General features: G+C 42.6%; 1 non-coding gene across 1 annotated transcript; it reads left to right on the plus strand.

Moving 5' to 3' along the window:
- Positions 1-2,226: 2,226 nt before the first annotated feature.
- Positions 2,227-2,299, plus strand: TRNAW-CCA (transfer RNA tryptophan (anticodon CCA)). Its single transcript has one exon. It is a non-coding gene; the product is annotated as a tRNA-Trp (tRNA).
- Positions 2,300-7,391: the final 5,092 nt, after the last annotated feature.

Genomic DNA, 7,391 nt, shown 5'->3' on the forward strand with positions numbered 1-7,391 from the left:
TCTGTAGGGTGCCTACCTTGTGAAAAAAATTGATGCCAAGTTTGTTAGCATACGCAGACACCAACGATAGCACAAAGCACAAATCTAAAAAATTCCACTGGAGAATATTTAAATTGTAACAGCAGTAATGTTTCGTACATGCGCGAGTGTGGTGAGTGTCAAATTCAATGTACTGGTGAGATTGAGAATACATTCCGAATGAGATTTAATAACCACAGCTCACATAAAATTTCTTCCCCTTCTTCCTTTATCAAAACACGTTAGCCAGAAATATCAGTTACACAAGCTAAGGGTTACCCTTCTGCAGAGCGGTTTGAACAACTCCCATGAGCAGGAATAAAGGGAGTCATACTTGGTTATTAATATAACAACCTTCAGATCGGTATAACTGAGAAACCCGGCACTCTGTTCGCACTTCAGATGATTGAGGCCTATTGAAATTTCACCTCGTGTTAAGCGCATGCTGAGCCAGCACATCCTCAACATGAGCCATAGAACGGTAGAAACTGCACTTCCTAGCACCCCCCAGGGAAAGGAAAAACGCCCTAAAGAATGATAGCTGCTCCTCCCCCCCCCCCTCCGGCTTCCTTTCGCCCTCCACACGCATAGGGAACCTCGCACAACCTCTTAACTACATCGCATGAGGTCATGCCTACTTGAGGGCTTGCTTTGATGAGCCGCCATTCTCTCCCGCCCATCCATGCTCCTCCATGCTCCTCCGCTTCGAGTTTAGTTTCTTTTCTTCTTTCTCTAGTTGTTGTTAGTGTTTCTCACGCCACCTTGCATTTTCTTGCTGGCCTCTTTGTTTAAGCCAATGTTTAAAATCCCGATACGGAGTTCTGACGATGGTCAGCTGCTGGCCGAAACGATGACGTACTAAATGCTTCGTTTTCAGCAATGTTGTTGATATCACTGATCTTGTAAACAGCCGTCGGGAAAGCTTTGCCTAGCAGTACTATATACATATATACATATAAGCTTCAAAACTGTGTTTGTTGTTTTTTAACAGCCGCCGGCATGCGGCCTATTCATTGTGATTCTGGCACGCATATCGATTATGTATTCTTCGTTTGTTAATGCTCGATGTCGCGAGACGCACCTTTATCAATTTCCTTGTCGCGCAAGATGCCCCGAGATCTGTCTCGAAGATGTCGACCAGTCGCGTATGTTTCTACAATATTCCAGGTTGAGCTAGCAACAGTTCGCGACGTTATCTAGATCCTTCGGAGAATCCTTTAAATCGGTCTTTGATGTGTGCGACAGGCATGCTTAGCTCGACGATCGACGAGCAGGTTTGTTGCTATCGCCGCCGCCGAGTTGTTTAGTTCTTTTGCGGGCGAAAGTGAGCCCAATAAAGAGCTTCTTGCCTGCACTCCTAGACTCATCATTTTTGTCAGCGGCCTTGTCCACATTACAATATATATATATATAAATATGAAGGGCATAAAGTAAATTACCCAATGCTTTCCTTGGCTTCGCCGACTGTTGGCTTCTTTTCTTCATGTATTGTAACGAGTACCCTCATTTCCCCTTCATATATATATATATATATATATATATATATATATATATATATATATATATATATATATATATATATATATATATATATATATATGAAGGGGAAATGGGGGTCCGCCGCTATGGCTGAGGGTGGCGCTGGTGAACAACTCTCAAGGTTCGTATACAGACAACATAAATACCCAAGCAAGTAGCAGGGGGGGACAGCGGCCGATGTAGCTCAGTTGGAAGAGCACCGGACGCGATATTCGGAGGTAGTGGGTTCGGTTCCTACCATCGGCACGTTGTATTTTTTTCTACTTTGTGTTTAATTATCTTTCCCCTAAACAGATTACTTACTAATTTATGTGATTATCCAAGTGAACATTGGAAAAAAGACACAAAGTACCATCCCAAGCTTTCCTTGGCCTCGCCGACTGTTGGCTTCTTTCCTTCATGTATTATAACGAGCACCCTCATTTCCCTTTAATTGATCTGCTTGTAGCTTACGGGGGTCTCGGTTCTGGCAGTCTTGAAGCCATAGGTAGCGTAAGAGGGTTCTATCACAGCTTTCGCCCTCGCTCTTGATCGAATTCTACGTGACACTGGCGGTAACAAAGGACGTTCCACGTCCGCCGCTATTGGCTGAGGGTGGCGCTGGTGAACACTCTCAAGGTTCGTATACAGACAACATAAATACCCAAGAAAGTAGCAGGGGGGACAGCGGCCGATGCAGCTCAGTTGGAAGAGCACCGGACGCCATATTCGGAGGTCGTGGGTTCGGTTCCCACCATCGGCACGTTGTTTTTTCTTCTACTTTGTGTTTAATTATCTTTCCCCTAAACAGATTACATTACTAATTTATGTGATTATTCAAGTAAACATTTCTTTCCTTCATGTATTATAACGAGCACCCTCATTTCCCTTTAATTGATCTGCTTATATATATATATATATATATATATATATATATATACGTCACAGTTCACAAGCAAATACAACGATTTGGCATCATCTGCACGCTCTGCTTCTAAGTGAAAAGGGGGCTTCCTCTCTCAGAGGAAGACAAGCGCCCTTCGCGAAACGATGGCTTGACTTGGGAAGCGAACTGCATGTTCTGTTTTAAACTCGAACTGAATCAGTGGTATATCTGAGTAGGATACCTCTTTTAGTGTGCGCCAACGAAACGTGTAATTTTCGTAATCTGATCGCAAACCACAAGATGCATGTTTAGTAAATCTAAAACGTTTTTCTTGGAGGAGCAATCTGAAGCTTCGGTCACTGCCGACGCAGTGCAAAGTTTTAGTCAAGGTACTGACCTGCTGAACCAGAAGACTCGGTGTTTGTTCTAAGTTCAGCATCCGTGTTTTTTTGTAGCTGTAACGCAAGGCGCCCGTTTATTGCGAGATCATAACGATTATAACGAACTCTATGTAGTGGAGATTACTTAGAGACCTCTACTACAGGGCGCCATTTCGTGTATGTCTCTTTGGGACGTTAAAATACAACAATCAAAGCAAGCAAGCTGATGTACATTCACTATCCCATTCCAGTTTAGATCATTTATGACAGAAAAAGGTAGACAAGTAAGGACAAGATAGCAGCAAATATTTTCTCACCGCTTTCTCCTGGGTCAGCTGAGAGGACCACAGTTAATGAGGCCGCCAGACTGAAGCAAATAACAAATGCTGAAGCTGCCATGCTTTGCGATGTGCTCACACTGTTGTAAGTGACTGCTGAGGCGAATGCTGTCTGTATTTGAACGAATTCTAGCCGTGCTTTGATGCTTAGATATTGTTGAATATATCCTTACTTTATTCCAGCAAAGGAAAATTTCTCTTGTAAATATTTACTGAGTCATACGCACACTGCCACCATTATCCCCTATGTTGGACATGAAACATATGAGCTCTTTTCAGATGCATGCTTCTTTTGCAACGTTGCTAGTGATGAGTTTCAGCAGGTGACTCGTTGGCTGTTTTCTTTTATTTTACTCCACGTGCGTAAAGCGACGCATGTGCAGCATCTGTTTAGCGGAAGCCGAAAAAGTTTTTGCGTAGTTTATTTTCTTTGTCCTTGCCACGTGTGCCATAGTGCGCAGTGAGTGCATTTGTATTTTTGTAAGAAGTGTAGGGGGGGGGGGGGAGGACTGCTTGTGCGTGTGCAGTAGAATTGAGATAGACACAACTTGCTTTACAACTGAGTAGATCATGAGAATGAGAACAGAGGAGAAATACCTTTTGGCAACAATTTTGCGAACATTTGGCAACCAGCAGTTAAAGCACAAATGCACGTAACTACCGCTGCTCCTCCGCACCTCACTAATCACAAGGAGGTCGCTCAGTCAGTGAGGTATACAGCCGGACGAAAAGAAGTGACGTCGCTCACTCCATTGCACGATGTCCCGAGAGCCGTTCAGAAGAGGGGAGGGCAGACCGTTGAGCTTCAGTGACTTGACCAAAGCATTCAACCTGGCCGGACCTTCTCTGTGCCTAACAACAAACTATACAAAGCTCAGGAAGTCGTCTGGCTTCAATGACAAAAACGCTCTCGACCCCTGCAGCATAACATGATTTACCGTGAAATATATAACACGAACGCGTGCAAGGTCTACAAAATACATTGCCACACTAAAACACATATTCTGGAAGTGCACGTGAATGCCGAAACTGTCTCGTCCAAGAGGTCCGCCGCTCTGCGCAGCTCCAGCCACAACGCTCAATTCTGGGCCTCCCAGTAAGCCCTCAAGGCGGTGGCGAGACAAGATCTCGAGGTCCCCACGTGGGCGACAGTCGCTCTAAACACCGCTGGACACTCAATAAAGTTATTACTCACGCACTCATCGGTACACCGTTAATAAGAACGCCGCTTATCAGGTATCGGGTGTCACTGTGTGTTGTGTAACCATGGCTACCATACTCCAGCGTATACATTAGGTTTTTTATATACACAAAGGACGAGAAAAAACGTAATACATTCGTGGCTATTTTCAGCTCAAGATTCCTTTGCGCATAACGGCAAGTTCTCCTAGTTACTTCACATTGCCTTGAAATATCCCGCCTGTGCTTGTCAATATTGAGATTTGGGCGCGGCCATTTCGCCGAGAGCAATACGGCTGTACAGCTCCTGTTGCATATTTGAAAGGCTCTGGTCTCCCATTGTCACGTACCGTCAGGATCACAGTGCTGCTTCTCGACTGCTTAAATTACCAGAAACGAGTTTGCAAGTTTCGATTCGACTATCCCACGCCCGCCACAAAACGTACTCTCTAGACGTTCCTAGCTTTCAACATACCATATAGAGAAAAGTCCCGCATTTCCCTCCACCTCTATGTGTACCTCTATTATTATTATTATTATTATTATTATTATTATTATTATTATTATTATTATTATTATTATTATTATTATTATTATTATTATTATTATTATTATTATTTTCCAATAATGTTGGCCGGTGAAGGCAGTTACAGGATGGGGGAAGATAATACACTTTTTCATAACAAAAAGTAAATGTTTGTAAAAAATAAAACACTACAAAAAAAACATAAATAGTCACAGTGTATGGGCAAGATGCATTTCAGAGGTTTATTATAATTACATTTTCAAACGACGACAGCGTATGTGACTCTGAAACAGCACCCGGTAAATAATTCCATTTAGCTACAGTGCGGGGAAAATGAATAGGTGTATACATTAATGTGTGTTTGTGGGGTGTGGTAATTATAATCATGCCTTCTACGCAGATTCCTTGTTTCTCTTAAAAATAAATACTCGGCTGTGTCAATGCTGTAGGTGTTCCTTGATAACAAGAAAAAAAGAAGTTTACGCTTTGAAAGATTTCGGCAATCTGCTAAAGAGGGTAGCTGTAGTAAATTCAGCATTTGTGTGATCCTGTCGTGAACACAGCGATAAGTTGAATCTGGCTTCTCGGCGTTGCACATTCTCAAGCAATTGAAATAAGTCGATTCGGAAGGGGTCCCAAAGAGTACTGGCATATTCTGACGTGGGCATCACGTAGATTAAGTAGGCTGTCAGTTTAGAGGATTGTGTTCTGAGTTGTAATTTTCGACGTAAGAACCACAGTTTCTTTTGCGCAGATGAACAAGTCTGGTTAATGTGGGCATTCCTTCTCAAACCACTTGCAATTGTTCATCCCAAATACTTTGCGGCAGTGACCGTTTTTAGTTCCGTAGTGCCCATCATGTAAATATAATCAAGCACTTGCTTAGTCTTGTTAGTGATTCCTAGGATGACTGTTTTTGTCATTCGTTTTCATTTTCCACTGCTCACACCAGTTTTTATTCCTGATCAGACGATCACCTAACAAGAATTCATCTGCCTTGGTCCTTATTTCTCGATAAAGTAAGTAATCAGCAGCGAAAAGACGTACGGTAAGATTCTGGCCCAAGGACAGATTCTTGCTGGGCGCCGGAATTTATGCATAAGAATTCTGACTTATGACCGTTCTCAGCATACTGAGCTCTGTTAAGTATGCAGCTATCCAGTGTATCAGGTTAGAATTGATTCCTCTTAATTTTAGTATTGCAATAAGGTCCGGGTGAGACACTGTCAAAGGCTTTGGACAAGTCTAGACAAATTGCGTCAACCTCTCTCCTGCTGTCTAATGGCCTGGCAAAATGGTCCGTTGTTTCCAAGGGTTGCGTTACAGTGGAAAGCTTTTGCCTAAAACTGTGCTGGTGGGAAAATGACATTTATTACGTCCATATATTTATAGATGGATTTTGAAGTGATATTCTCCAGAAGCTTTGCAAATGACGCATGTTAAAGACATTGGCCTATAATTTGCGATGTTTTGTCGACTTCCTGATTTGTGTGTTGACACTACCTTAGGTAATCGTCAATCATCTGGGACTTGTTTATGTTGATTTAGGTGCAACAAATAACTAGCAGGTAGTGAGAAATCCGTTCCGCGTACCTATGTAAAAATTCATTTGGTATGCCATCTGGACCATTCGATTTCTTTTCGGTAAAATCGACAGAACCACTTTTTCTGCTGAATGCGTAGTACGTTATTTTTGTCAGACATTGCTGAATGTGGTTCCGTAAACGGCGGTTGCTCAGTCATACGTGTCTGGCGGCATAACAAATACAGTCTGAAAGAAGGAGTTGTAGTAAGATGCCAAAAGAGCACTGTCAATTATGTTTTCATTGACGACTATTATTGTATGCAGAGCAGAATTTGGCCTTGACAGGTGCCGCCGTCTGTGGGAGTTCTCTCTTCAGTGATTTCTGGTCGACTGCTACAACAACAGCACCACAGCGATTGCATGTGCTGTGGCACAGCGGCTTGCTTAGTAAAAAGTATTCGAAATGCAGTCGCTGCCATGGAATGAATGCAAATGCTTGCATTGAAATGAAAAATACATTGACGTGAAATATAACAATAAACGAGCCATCCAACTAAAGGAATGTTTTTTTTTTTAACTGACATGTATGCTTATTTCGAAATCTCTATCTTTCTAAGATTCAATCTGCATGTTCATTGCACGGATTCAGTATTCCTGCTTTCACTTCTTCGGGTGATTTACGGTGTTTTTTTATAATGGTTTAATTTTATTAGATACTGCAAGCATCCCGTTGCCTTGCTAACAGCTGTTGTGAAATCTGCATTACCACAAGGTCGGCTAATTGGGAGTTACACAAGCGCGCATGTTTTCTATCAAATAGATATAAAATGTTGTTTGGCAACACACTGGGGATTTGCAGCCGTGTTTTTGTGTGCTAACGGGTCCTACTCGCATTTTGTAGGTTATTCACGCATGCTGCTTTTTCGTGCGAGCACCGACAGTTTTGATCAGTCTGTTCCTGGCGGCTGCATGCGACAAGCTTCATCTGATTTCAAGTCATCGTGTATCGGCTATCTCGTGC

This window comes from Amblyomma maculatum, unplaced genomic scaffold (genome assembly GCF_055883805.1).
Source record: "Amblyomma maculatum isolate TAMU_Amacu unplaced genomic scaffold, ASM5588380v1 scaffold_30, whole genome shotgun sequence".
Classification (NCBI taxonomy): domain Eukaryota; kingdom Metazoa; phylum Arthropoda; class Arachnida; order Ixodida; family Ixodidae; genus Amblyomma; species Amblyomma maculatum.